The following is a 14,161-nucleotide window of genomic DNA, read 5'->3' as shown; positions in this document are numbered from 1 at the left end:
CCAACCCAGCCAATTCTATGATTCTATCTGCTTGGAGTTAATCCCTGAATAAATCTGAGCTATCTTTGACAAATTCCATTTAGTTCTTTCAGGGGTTAGTCCTGTGGATCTCTACTGCAGGATTTGTGTTTGCTTCTGAAATGTGGATGCCAGAATTCTTCTTCAATGGAGCTGTCACTCCAAAGTGTTGCTGTGTTATTGATCTGACACCAGAAAGCCACTGACAACAGTGACCATGTGCTGGGCAATTCTGCCTTAGGTGAGAAGCAGTTGATAAGTCCAGAATGAGGGACAGATAAACTGCCTCAAGCTCCTTTGGCTGCAGGGGGTGGCAGATGATGCTTTGCTGTGATTTTGGTGCCAAAGGGAAGCAGAAGATTGAATAGGTTTGGGTCTCTCTCCTGCTTCATTTTTGAGCACTGCATTATGTACAAAAAGTCACAGCACTTACCTGTGTTTTCACTGTCAAATCAGGCTACACTGCCAGATTTATCTCTGTATAAACACAAAGCATTTTGCCCAAAGGACACAGAACACCTTGTCAAGTCATATTATCCCAATGTCAGCAGCAAAGATGACTGTAGTATCTAACATGGTACCTTCTCACTCCCTTCTTCATTTTGGAATATCAGGGCTTGCCCTTAACTACAGGTGTGGTGTGCCTTCAATGAATACTTTCTGGAGATAATTTTAATTTCTTAGGTAGTTGAACTCTTCTTGGTTCTTGAGGGACAATACTGAAGAATTAACTCATTTTAGGAAGTTATTCTGCTGTCTGAGAAAGACTTTTTTAATTCTGGATTTTATTTCACTAAAGAGTTTTGGATTAATCTTAACTTGCTTTTGAAATAACTTTGGAAGTCCTTGCTCAAGGGTTTCCTTGGGAAGCCCTTTCTCTGCCTGCTATTCCCTGTTACTTATGTAGGGTTATTCTGTGTCTTTTGCAAAGAATGTATTGTTCCTAAATTGACCTTTTTGCTATAGACATAAGACAATAGCCTTCTTGAAGGGTATAGGATAAGAGCATTCTAGTTTTAGGAAGTGGGTGCTATCACTGACATCCTTGATTGTCAGCCAATGTATCATAACCTTCAGAAATCTTCCCAGATTCACCCTCTGCACAAGCAAGGCTGGCAATGCTGAATTTTTCATGTAATCAGATCTCTTCTGCTTATTGAGGCACCAGGAATATAAAATTTTACTGAATAAGAGGAGCAGCAGGCATCTCTTCTCGTGCTCCCTTTTACTGTGCTCTTGGCCAGATTCATCAACATATGAAAAATCTCACAAAATTACATAGATATTAAGTGCTATTATGTCTACAATCAAATTAATTTATTTTTTTTTTTTTTTTTTTTTTTGCTAGCTAACTGTCCAAGAAATTGATTTCATCACTTTCAAGACTTTCAACAAACTCAGATGATCTGTCAAAGAGATTTATGAGCCATTAAAATCCACAATTACGTTACTTCAATAATTAAAAAGTTGGGTCCCCACTCCAGTCCTCAACCTTAGATTTATAAGGGAAGAACAGTTAAGTAGTGATGTAAACCCCAGTGAGTCACCAGACTTCAAGAGGGAAAAAAAAAATTTAGATCCTCCCAAACCATCTATTTAATATGCTTTACTGAGAAAAAAAAAGGGGGGTCAGAAAGAAAGACTAAATGACTTTAAATTTGGATTTCATTTTTACAACCATTTATGATCAAAGTCAAGTTTAATTTGACATTTTATTGATACTTCCATCATTTAAAACTGATAGGAACTGTACTGAATGTTACCATGTAAATCTGATATGACAATAAAAACCCTCATGCGTTTCCCTTAGGAAATGTTGCAACAAATTGCAAGTAGAAATGCCATGAGAAAAATTATTTATCTACTTCTGGCTGCTAATCTTTCCAAGAATTCTAAAGCTTATTTCAGTTACATCTTTCTCTTTCCAATTTCTTCTCCATGCCAGGAATTTTATTAAAACTACATTGCTGAAGCTAGCCAATGCTTGCTGCTTGCTTTGTTTTTCTTTTCAGTAGCTGTTTTATTTCTCCTGATGAATGTGAAACTGCAAGGCTCCCCCTCAGCTTCACATGTTTTGTGGCTCTTTCCTGAGATAAATGCAAAGGTGTCACCCTTGTTTGCTTACTAGTTGTATATTCCTGTATCTTTATCACGTGTTGACTCTCCTGAACAAGAGGAGCAGCAGAGGAGTGCGTGGCAATGATAGTGTCCTTGCCATTCTTTTTATTATGCTTCAGTGCTATCTGTACAGTTCTTCAGGGTTTTTTTCTGAAGCAGAATTGTTCTGCTTCTCCTTACTACAGAGAAACCAAGTTTCCAACAGGTTAAAAGAACAGGTATTTGTTAAAAGAGTGGATTTGTCTTCAACGGAATTAAAAAAAAAAAAAAAAAAAAAAAAAAAAAAAAAAAAAAAAAAAAAAGTGTCACACTTCTGACAACTCAGATGTCTCCTGAAGAAATAAATATCAATTGAAGGTATAAACTTACTAGGAGTCTAAACACCCAGAAGATCTAAAGGTCAAATACAATGAAGAACTGAGCAGGTTAAAAGACTAAATCTACTAAATTAATAGATTTCCTTGTTGATATCACACCAAGTGCTATGTCACTAAATGCTTTTTAAAAGAAAGACCTCTTAAAAGATACAGAGAAATAAACCTGACAAGAAGAGTGATGTGCCCAGGGAAAGACCAATTTTTGTTATTGTTTATCAAAAAAGAAGCATTGCATGAATATCTGCACTAAACATCTGGAGAACAGTTCACAAGCAGAGATCAAAAGAACGTGTGAGGTTCAGCAAAGGCCACCTCTATCCTTAAGCAACTATTTATCTGTGTTAGAGGGCTGTTAAGAAAATGACATTTCCCTACTCCAGAACAATCTGTTTAACAGGCTTCTACTGGATTGGAAAATCTTTTCTGCTGTTCATTAGATTTGCTGTAGAGCTTGTGACTAAGAGATCAATGGATCGCTTTTTCCATCATTTTCCAGCCTAAGGTTCTCACTGCTGATGTGTCTGGAAATATAGAAAACTTTTAATTCTGGTCTTAAAGAACTAGGGCGGGATTTTGAAGGCTTTAAGAATATTTGGGCATCTGAAATTCAGTTTTTTTAGGGCTCCTTCCATTTACTGTCTCCTGTTCTTCCTACCACCATCAGCCTTCAGGCACTCTACCTAGGGGCAACACAGAGAAGTCTGAGGAACCAGAGAATGTCAGGTTGGAAAGGACCTCAAAGATCATCTGGTCCAACCCTTCTCATGTTGTGTCAGGAAACTGGAGACTGCTACTTTAACTCAAATGGGATTGCCAAGACCCAGCATGCTAGATAGGGAAACACCCTCTACAGCTGATATGAAATACTGAATAACTGGATGAATGAAATATGGACTTTATCCTGCTCAAGATCTTGGGGACTTAAACCCAGGAGAGGACAAGATCACAAGGTCCAATGATTGAACATTGACATTTGAATTTCAGTCATGGAATTGGAATCCAGAGATTCTAGATATTTCACCATTGCACTTTTTCACACCCCTTTCATGGACAATGAGGATAGTGCAGAAGTTATAAGAAATGTCATTTCAAAAATGGCTATAAGAATTTGATTTGCAGTCAGCCCTACCTTAAAGCATTTAAGGATCTTTTGCAATGAAAGTTACAATAAAAAGCAAAATTTAAATTCCACTGAATTTAGTAACTCTTTGTCCAAGAGTGAAAATAACAGTGATTCCTGTGGACTCTTCTTGTTTGTTTGTTGTTTGGTTGGTTTGTTTTTTTTAACACTTCCTAGTAAATGCCTGGAGCTGTAATTCAGAAATGACAGGGCAGCTGAATGTATAAAGAAAATGCAATTCAACATGCAAATATCAGTCATGACTGCGAAACAGCCCACCTACGTGAGCACCATGATACATATATAAGTATAAATATCTGTACCCGTTCAACATCAACAGTTTCTCCAGAAATTGTGACATATATGAAGGTACTTGAGTAGGAAAACTAATTTTTTTCCATTGCTGATATCTATCACCTCTCCTTATTCATCCTGTTAGAGAGAATTATATAAAAATAGCATGTTTCTCTTCAGTTCATCATCAGGCATTGAAATATTCCAATCAGCTTTGGTGGGGTGGATTTGTTTGATCATGGGAGCTGAAAGAACATGATACACAGACTGAGAAATTGATTTGGGGATGTTTTTCATTGTTAATAAAAAAAATTATACAGAAAGTGCAGATTCAGAGAGGGTATGAAGCAACTCTCCCCTAGACATTAAAAAGATGGGATTCAGAAACTAAAATACTTTTCATTGCATGATTGTTGTCTATCTGACTTACATTCCACAAATCCAGGAAATTCCTACTGAGGCATACATAATGCCCTCAGCAACAGATGCTGACAAGTGCATTAATAAACCATGATCATAATTAGAATTCTTAAACCTGTATTTTGCTGCCAGACATGCTGTTTAGTACAATCTCCTATTTTTGTTTAGGTTTTTTTTTACTTACTCGTATTAATGTTTGCATGAGATATTAATTACTCAAATAGCTGTTGTAGATTAGTTTACAAAGGTCACAATCAACACAGTTAGGGTCTGGAATAGGCAGCTGATGCTTTGACACATACAATGAGAGTCAGGACTCTAGTGACAGTAATTGTGAAAAGAGCCAAATTCAAACAAAGCTGGTTTCTGGGTTGCACTAATATTTTGTCTTCAAATATTTTGGTCCTGCAGAAGCATCCTCAGGCAATCCTATTGTCCCTAACAGATGCAGACCCCGGAATAAGTAGACCAATATCACAGTGTTTTCTCTTTTTTCTTGTACAACAAAGAAGACATAATTAAGTTGCCCTGGATAATGTCAACTGCTTTGAAATTATAGTGAGGGGACAGGTTGGATCCTGTGACAACCTTCCATGTTCTGCATGGAAGTCATGCTTATAATGAGTGAAGCTCAGATGATTTCAAATGCCTTTAGTTTTTTCTGTTAATTACGTATGCAGATCAGGTCTCTGGGGGCTCCAGGAACAAAGCAACACAAGAGAGAAGAAGGTTTCTTCCCTATAAGTGCTGTATGTGGACAGCAGTGCTCTTACTTCTAATAATTATTTTAAAACTTACCTAAATATTAATCTGTGTCAAAGCTGTAAGCAGCCCATTGATCTAGTAAATATACAGCTAAGGATTGCTTAACACAACAGGCTTGGTGGCTGTTAAGGTCTATCAGACAAATGTATATTTAGCTCAAAGTTGAAGCATGCATTATTTACTTGGTTGACATTAGCAGCTTGATGAAGCTGCTCTGGGGGCTGCTACAAGACACCAATGCAATCCAGAGGAGTGGAGATTCTGGCAAATGAAGCCCTGACATAATGTCTCATAGCAGCTGTGTAGTGTCAGATTGTGGCTTGGTTTAGGGATGAGTGTGGATGTGTGGACAGAAAGCAGGTGCAGCTTTTTCCTGGGAGACCTCATGAGCCATTCTGCCATTCCACATTTCTTCCTTTCCTTCTCAAAGCTGCCAGGTGATTGGAAAGCTAAATAGCTTTTGATGGAGAAAAAAGATAACTTCCAAAAAACAAGGTGTGTTTATAATTGACCTAGGAACCAGCTTTTCAGGACTCAGCTCACAAGAAAAAGAGTGTCAGTCAGACACTTGGGTATGAATAGGGACTGCTTCCAATGGTGTCTCCTTAATTAGGGTCTAGTCAGTGACCAAAGAAACAAACAAAGCAAATGTATGAGAGAAAGTAATCCCAAGGCAGAAAGACTTTGTCCCTGCAGTTAATGTGATACATTATTTGCTCCACAACTTCACTATATATCCCTTCCTGATCCCCACATCATGATTTTCCATTTAAGCCTTACCCAAGTGCAAGATCCCTCTCTCTTTCTTCCTTCCTGGTACAGGATACTCAGGACAAGGATGTTAAGTGTGCATCATCAACTGAGATACACCTGCAGGCAATACACTTTCCTAGTGAATCCAGTGGTGGCCTGGCAGCACCAGTCATGTATGGTTCAAAGAAAAGATCCTGATTCTGAGTCATTCTTGTTAATCAGACTTGTAGCTCACAGCTTTTCATGGCAGAACCTCCAGAGTAAGTAATTCTTCAGGGCTTTCTGGCTTTCTTATTACTCCCCATGAAGATATTCTTTAAGGAAGTACAGCACTTCCATGTGGTTATGATTGCACTGAAAGCTTGATGATAACCATCTTTTTCCTTCTCTGCCATGGACATGGACTTCCAACAGCATCCAGCTCCACAACACCCATATTTAGGCATTTCTCTCTCCCAGCTTTTGTGAAGCATTAACCAGTTCAGGGAAAAGTACAGGAAACAAAGTGCTCTGAGGATCTTACATCTGTCTGCTATAATAAATAGGCCAGCATGCACACTGCCAAACTCAGACAAGGATAAATCACAAGTCAGATTCTTGCCAGACAGTTTGTGATATTAGCTCAGTAGTCAGAAGGCTTTAAAAAGTCATGTTGTGATCTTTTAGCTTGTTTTCTCTTGTTGTTCAAGTGGAGACCAGAGAGGAAGATTAGAATTTTTCAAACTTTTTTCCTGAAATGTTGGAGACTGGGGAAAGAGTGTGTGTGAATGAAAGGCTGAGACAAAATCAGATATTGCCAGGATCCTGAGCCTTAGGGGGGGGTTTTAAGCTTTCAGAGAACACCTTATATGCAAATGTAGCAGTACTATTCAATATTCCCTTGCCTGTTTAAAAAGTGAAGCTAAAATATACACTGTAAGCAGCAAGTCTTATTGTTACAGCTTTATGAAAAGATCAAAGAGATTTAACACTCAAAAAAAAATGTCTGGTCCTCTGAACCTTGTGTGGAAGGCGTTAGAGACCCTTTTTTGCTTGCTTGAAAATCTGTGTTTTGTTTCAAAGCTCCTATTTGCCTCAGATAAATCACCAGCCATATTTTGACCAGTATGTTGGCACTTTTATTGCTAAAATAAATTCCATCTTCTTTCAACTGCTGTAGAGAAAAAAGGTGTGAGTCAGATGGAACTTACTAGGGGTATGCAAACTTGCCATCATCCTTTTCTGCATCCACAGTGCAGGGAGCCATGTTCAGTGTTATGCACAGAGAGATATTTTGGGTAACAGGAAATGTGAGTTGTCCACAGATTTAATTAATTTACCAACACTGGACTCATTTCCAACATGTGGTCTGAGCATGGTCCTTAGCCTCTTTCATTGTATCCACTCCTCTTCCTTTCAGCAATGTTCTGAGTTTCTTGGCAGCTGGAATAAGTGTTAATGTAAGGAGCTGTGGACAGTCTCTGCTGATACTTTAACCTGCTTTTACTCTCTTCAGAGCAAGATGCTTGCTTAGCACTGTGCATGGTTTTTGGGGTAAAGCAAGGGTCTTTCTGTATTTCCTCAGGGGAGGCAGCAGTGGAGGGGCTGGTCCTGAGGTTTCCACTACTGTGGCCAGCTCACTGGTGTCAGCCAGAGAACTGTACAGCTCCCCCAGGAAAAGGAGGACAATCCTGACTCTGGAGTGACCTCTGAGGCACAAATCACCTCCACAGAGGGTCTTTACTATAGATCTTCACTGGCTAAAATGGAAAGCACCAAAGACTGATGTAGAGGAGTTTTCACCTTGCTTTTGTTTCTCTCTAAACCCCAGTTTGCCTCGTTTTCATTTTATTTTAGATAACTAGATAATTAGTACACAAAATTGATCACAAGGTGGCTGATCTAACTGGCTGACCTTGGTCTGGCCTTCAGTGTGACTGAGAGTGGAGAGGAAGTCTGAGGCCTGACAGCAATTGTGGGGTTTGTATGTTTCATCTATTTCTACTCATACTGATGAATATTTGATTCGAGCTATGTTCTCTCTTTCAGACTGCCTTCTTCTGCTGTGTTATTTACAGCTTTTTAAAAGACTTATGAAAGGATGGGAGCTATATTGATTAACTTGCATCTCTCCTAATGTGAGTGTCTTTATCTAAATATTTCTCTCTCTTTTTTTTTTTTTTTTTTTAACCTCAGATGAATTAGAAGTTGATGAATGGTGAAGAGAGGGTGGCTGAAAGGGTTTGTGCTAAGGCTTGCACTCTTTTAGACTCACGCCCCATTTTAGATAGATAGGCTCAGTGAGAACTGTTATTACTCACAGGCTGAATTCCTCCAGACCTTGCCACAGACTAAGGCCACCCAGACAGATGAGTCCTGCAGATATCCTGATCACACGGAGCAGATGGGCCCCACAGAGTGTCTGAGTGAAAAATGTAATAATGGGCATATGTGTACAACAGGTGGATTATGAATGTCCATGACTAAATGCACCTCAAACTCAAAAGTATTTTTGTGTATCAACAGAATTCCTCCATGGAAATTACTTGGGTTTCAGCAGCAGGGTAGCACGAATGAGATGGGAGAAGTTTGACTGTCCCTTCACTTTCAGTGCTTAGATTCTTTAATACAAATGAGACCCTAAGGCTGTAAATAATTATTAACTTGTGCTGTTTCTTCCCTCTTCTGCCCACATACTACGGAATGGTAATTTCCAGTATTCACAGAAACCTCAAGCATGATCAGAAATGGGATTTCTATAAGGCTATATTTTCCCTCTGATTATGTAGTGTATTAGCTTGTGTACCCAGCTGAGAAAAAGTATTAAGCCTCGTATACAGAGGAAACAAATAGAAGTGTGATACTTAGCCTTAGGGCTGGAGGAGTTCTTAATTTCTTCCATTTCCTCAGCTCATATTTATACCAGAGTCAGTTATGTTGCAGTCACAGCTGGCCTTGGAGACCTGAAAGTGGGTTGAAGGGCAACAGGAAGAAATGAACTATTTGATTGATGGATGAAGAAGTGTTTCCATGTATGTAGCATATTAAAAAGACTGTAGTGGAAGAAACAGTGGTTCCTTCTCACCTTGCAATGGCATCTGTCATGTTAAGGGGGAATGGGTATATTTCTAGTGTCTGTTATAAAATGGAGTTGGAGGAGGAATTGATTTCCCTGTAAACAGAACCTTTTGTCAAATCAACTTGAGATTTTATTTCTCAAAATAAGAGAAAGAAAAAAAATAATATTTTGTTCCAATGTTGTACTGCTTTCATATTCAGCTGCTGAGAAAAGGGAGAGAAACTAAGGCTGAGGGGCACAGAGAAAGAAAATTATTTCAGAGGGATTTTTTAATGGGGGAAATCCAACAGGGAAATTACAGTTTTCAAAGGATATGCATAACAGCAAGCAATTCCTTTTTCCTCCTCCCATCTATGTGGGGAAGCAGAATATGGTAAAACCATGATTCATCCTGTCCTTGGCACTATAGCTGTTCTGCTACCTTGGAAGGAGAGAGGTTTTCATGCTGTATTTATACTGTGACGTTTGGCAACACCTCAACAGAATTCCTTAATCAGGGCATGGTGGATTCTATCTAGAAGCCCAGTTATTTTCAGTGAGAAGGAAAATATTACCTTTGTTTCAGTTTTAATACTCAGTCCTTCATTGCTACTATCACTCTCTCCAAGGCTATGTCAGACCTTCATTTCTGCTGCTATTCCTGTGGAGGCCTCTGCTCTGGCATCATGTTGGAAGTGGACATGTGCTCCCTCCAGCTTGCTCATCTGGGCCAGTCCTTCTGTTGTCCTGAAAGTGGGGGCCTTTCCCAAGTGTGCAATAAGCCAATCCACACACAAATTTGAGATACTTGCTTTAATATCCAGTTTTGCACACAAAAGGGAGCATGGTGATACTTCACAAAGCAAGCTCAATTTCCTGAAATGCAAGAGCTACTTTTGTATCAAAAAATGTGAGAAAGAGCTTTACCTCTAACATTATTCTATCATTCTCACACATGGCTAACTAATTCCTTGCTTCCATTTAAATTGGCGATGCTCAAAAATTTCACTGTGCATACTCAAAGAGTAAGACACTTTTCTAGTAGGGGTCCCTCTTGCCTATGAGTGGGTGTTTTAGTATGCTCATAGCTCATTAAGATGTTAATAGTATGTTAATGCAATGAATCCAATTACTCAGTGTTTTTTCTACCCAGTGCTCAAGGCTGTAACTAAGATAAGTAATGGGGAGTGCTCCTTCCCAACCCTTTCATCTGTCTTGCAGATGTCTTGCAGGCCTGTCTCAAGTCTGGGCTATTGACTACCTGGGATGTTTTTTTCTCTATCTGGAATCTGGTTGTGTCTAATTTTTACCATTTCACTGTTATATGAGCCCTATTTTTATCCTGTGTGTCTCTTTTATGTGATTTTTCCCAAATGTTTTTTTTCCTAAAATTTTACTTATTTCTATTAATAACTGACATCACTTGCAGCAGTACAGTCCCAAAATGCAAAGGAATGAGCTGCTGCAAGCCTGTCATGTCCTGAGGAGGGCTTTATGCAGGAACTCACATGGCACCACTCGAGGGGTAAAAAACCCTTTGTGAAGGAGACCAACTCATCAATTCTGCTGCAATTGCTGCTGATCAGGTTGTGTGGAGCTGGATGCATTACTTCATTACTTCCCAGACTCAGATGGTCCAGTTTTTGTTTTCAGTTGGACATCTTTTTGTCAGAAAATGCAACATTTTTGTCATGGTTTATACCTAGCTGGGAACAACGAACCATCTCATCTTCTCCGATATGAATCCCTCCCAGGAGGTGCAGTCCCTCAGGAACTGCTCCAGCCTGGGCTGCACACAGAGTCACAGCTGCTTTGGGAACAGTCACCTCCTCTGGCATGGGGTCCTCCATGGCTGCAGACCCACATCTCCCCCATCATGATCCTCCATGGGCTTCAGGTCCACACCTGCCCCACCATGCTCTGTTGGAGCATGGCCTGCAAGAGGACAGCTGCCACCGCACCAGCTTCTGCAGGGGAATCTTCTTCACTATCTCCTCCCTCTCCTTCTTCACTGACTTTGGTATCTGTGCTCAGGTACCGCTCTCACCCCCTCCTCTGCTCTGCCCTGCAGGGTTTTCAGCAGTTTCCCTTTTCTCCTTCTTACATATATCAACCATGGAGGTGTTATCACCCGCGCTGGTGGGCCAGGCCTTGCCCAGAAGCCTGTCCAGCGTTTGGAACTGAGGGAGCTGCCCCTGTGGGCCCTCCTCTGCTACCAAAGCCCCACTGCACAGACCTAACACAATTTTACAAATAGTTTTATAAGATATACAAATAAGATAATAAGAATTTTATTTTGACTGGAGCTTTATCCTAAATGGTCAGTGTTTCAAAAAAACCCTAAGATACTGGCATTTTCTTGTGCCTCAGCTGTCATTTCTCCCATTACCCACCTGGCTTCAAAGCTCTGAGGCCAAAGGGTTTGTTACTCCATGAGGTGACTGTAGGATGTACAGGGGAGCCTTGATGCCCTGGAGCAAATCTGGGTGCTATTTTAGTACAAACAGCAGCAATAACTCTCATAGAAAGCAACACTGTGTCTATGCAAACTGCCTCAGCCCTGCTGTGATGTTTTTTTGCATTGGAACTTCTTCCCATTTTGGTGGGATATTAACATTATCTCTGACATAGCTCTGTCCTGTCAGAGCTGCAAGCAGCAGGGAGCTCTCATTCTGTTCTAAGGTGATGGGTTATGTAGTGACAGAATCTCTGCATCCTGTATCTCAGTGCTCCTAGGAGGACAGGCAGTTTATAAACCTTTGGGACAAGTAACTTTCGATCTCTAGTAAGTGAAGTGTTCTAAAAAACTAGTTCACGTACCATCTTGTGCTAGAATAGATTTCATTTTCAACCATGTTACTCTTAGTTGTAGGCTCTGCCTCTTCATTTTTTTTCCTTTATTTTGATTTTGTGTATTTATGTGTACACATATTTTTGGGAGGCTAAAAGGGACTTGCAGCCATACTGTGGAACACCTTAGGCTGCCACAGGACAAAAAGAGGCAGTGCTTTCTGGAGAGGTCACTGCAATATGTTTAAAAAGTCTTATATTGTATTTCAGCTGTGGCATTGTGTTGCAGTACAAGAAGCTGTTTTTATCTCTGTCTCAGTTTCACTGTCTGTGAAATGAAAATGTAATCCAAACTGTACGGAAAGAAGGAGCTCCGAAAGAGCTGAATATATTATTAACAGTAACAAACCAAACACTGCTAGTTTTAATATGAGTATTACATTCTCAGGCTGCACTGCATTTACATCTTCACACTGGAAATTTCCATTAAAGAAATACAGAAAGCTCAGAGAGTCACAGATTTGTATGGCATGAAAGGTAATGGACCTTTAACAAAACAAATAATTCTTGTATCAGAGCAATCCAGCAAGACAATAGTCAACCAAGTCCCTCCAGTGGAGGCTCTCAGATTTACCACACAAAGATCAAAGAGGTATAAAAGACACAAGTTCAGAAAAGCAGGGCAGGCTAGCTTGCTCATATGGTTGCTCTGATAATTAATGCTTACAGAGAGTGCACATCCATGCTCAAACAATGCCTAAAAGGAGGCAACCGGAACACAGCCTGCCTCTGGAAGGGTTTGACTCCCATGTTGCATTCACTGCACGTGAGGAAGGGATCTTTTTATTTTGTTTAGGTTTAATGTTGATGGGAGAATCTTTTCTTTTGAAAACAGCCTCTTAATGCATCAGGACAGCTGCCTGGGATACACCTCATTTAGCGGCAATTGTCTCTGTAATGTTTATAACCCTTCTACCCACCATTCAATATACAGTCATCATTTATCCTCTCGTTTGCCTAACACAGTGTTAAAATGCCCTTCCAGTCCTTTGTTTTGCTTACTTTTCCATTCCCTTGTGCTGTACTCCTGTCAGAGATGTTAAAACCTCTTTTGAACAACTGACATCTCTGTGTCAAGGCTTTGTGACTGAAGGATGCTTTCTCTGCTCTTTACGCTGCAGACTCTCCCTCCTTTTAATTATAAGCTTGGGAGCATGAGCCATCATCTACCATTCCTTGTTCATTATATTTTATAGATGCACATTTTTGACTCTTCAACAAAGTAACCAGACACATGGGGCATGATAATCTGCTTGTGAAGTCTGCCCTTTTAAAATCAACAATGCCACTGTCTCCTAAGCAAAAATATCAGGAAATGGGGGGGAGGAGAGAGAGGAATAATAGAAAAACAACTAAAAAACCATCAAAAAAACTCCAAAACACTCAAACTACAAAGCTCCTAGTATAATTACTAAGGATCATCTGTGCAGTAGTTTGTTGCAGTCTAAACACAATTGCTCTGTTTTAGAAGCCTTTAGCACACACATGATACAACCTTACCTCTTTTCATCTGGTAAACTGTTCCATGACTTTTGTTCCTGTTACAAAATGGCAAAATTTCACATATCAGTGAGCTTGCTACAGTCCTAATCCTCCTGGGGCTGGACTTCTGTGCTGATTTAGTTTGTCTCTCCATACTGCCTCACACCCAGCCCTCATCATCTCCACCACTTAATGCAGCAGCCTTCTTAAGGATCAGGTGTCACCATCCCATTTTAAGAGTGATGTTCAGTTAAGTCTCTGCTCACTCCTTTGAGACTCCATTAGATCTATGAACCACACTTACTGCATGTTTCTAGCTTGGCTTGTGTAATGCTTGTCATAGTGTTTCTTGCTGAAGCCTATGCTAGGGTCTTAGGACTCTACCATCTGGAAAAAAAATACAGGTCTGGTGATCAAATACACAAACTATGGTATATTTGAGACCTTCTGTGTGACGAGAGTTGAATGGGGACATAGCCAGAAATTCATGCAACTATGCATAAAATCCTAAGCTTCCAAGAGCTAAATCAAGAACACAGGCAGCTTCCCAGACAACTTTCCACAAAATTATGAGCTTGAAACAGGATGAGTGTTAGCTTGCTTTCTGTTATAGCAATAACTGATGTGTGGCATTGATACATTCCATAGAGATAAGACTGAAAACAACAGCTTTTCCCTTCATGGAAGTGGTTCAGGGACCCTCATAAAAACTGGTTTGAATGAACCAACTATGCCTGGTCTGGTAGCAGGGAGGTCTGTTACCCTAATGCTTTCCATGAAATGGAATCTCATTTCCATGGTGCATCACAGACAATACAGGTAGTCACAGCCATTAAGGAGAACAGAAATTTTCTATGCCACACTGCTGAAGTTCAGTAAATGCAGCTCAGGTTGAATGATCAAAAAAAAAAAAAAAATGTTTAGTTT

At 39.9% G+C, this 14,161-nt stretch overlaps 1 long non-coding RNA gene across 1 annotated transcript in view; it reads left to right on the top strand.

Annotated features, from left to right (window-relative positions):
* The first annotated feature begins 2,392 nt into the window (after nucleotides 1-2,392).
* The window catches only part of LOC139798541 (uncharacterized), a 215,021-nt gene continuing 203,252 nt past the window's right edge, over nucleotides 2,393-14,161 (top strand). Inside the window, exon 1 of the long non-coding RNA XR_011726849.1 lies at nucleotides 2,393-2,438. This is a non-coding gene — a long non-coding RNA (uncharacterized lncRNA). The remainder of the gene's footprint in view (nucleotides 2,439-14,161) is intronic.

The sequence above is a fragment of the Heliangelus exortis genome, chromosome 7, assembly GCF_036169615.1.
Source record: "Heliangelus exortis chromosome 7, bHelExo1.hap1, whole genome shotgun sequence".
Classification (NCBI taxonomy): domain Eukaryota; kingdom Metazoa; phylum Chordata; class Aves; order Apodiformes; family Trochilidae; genus Heliangelus; species Heliangelus exortis.
This window is presented reverse-complemented; position numbering and strand designations above follow the sequence as displayed.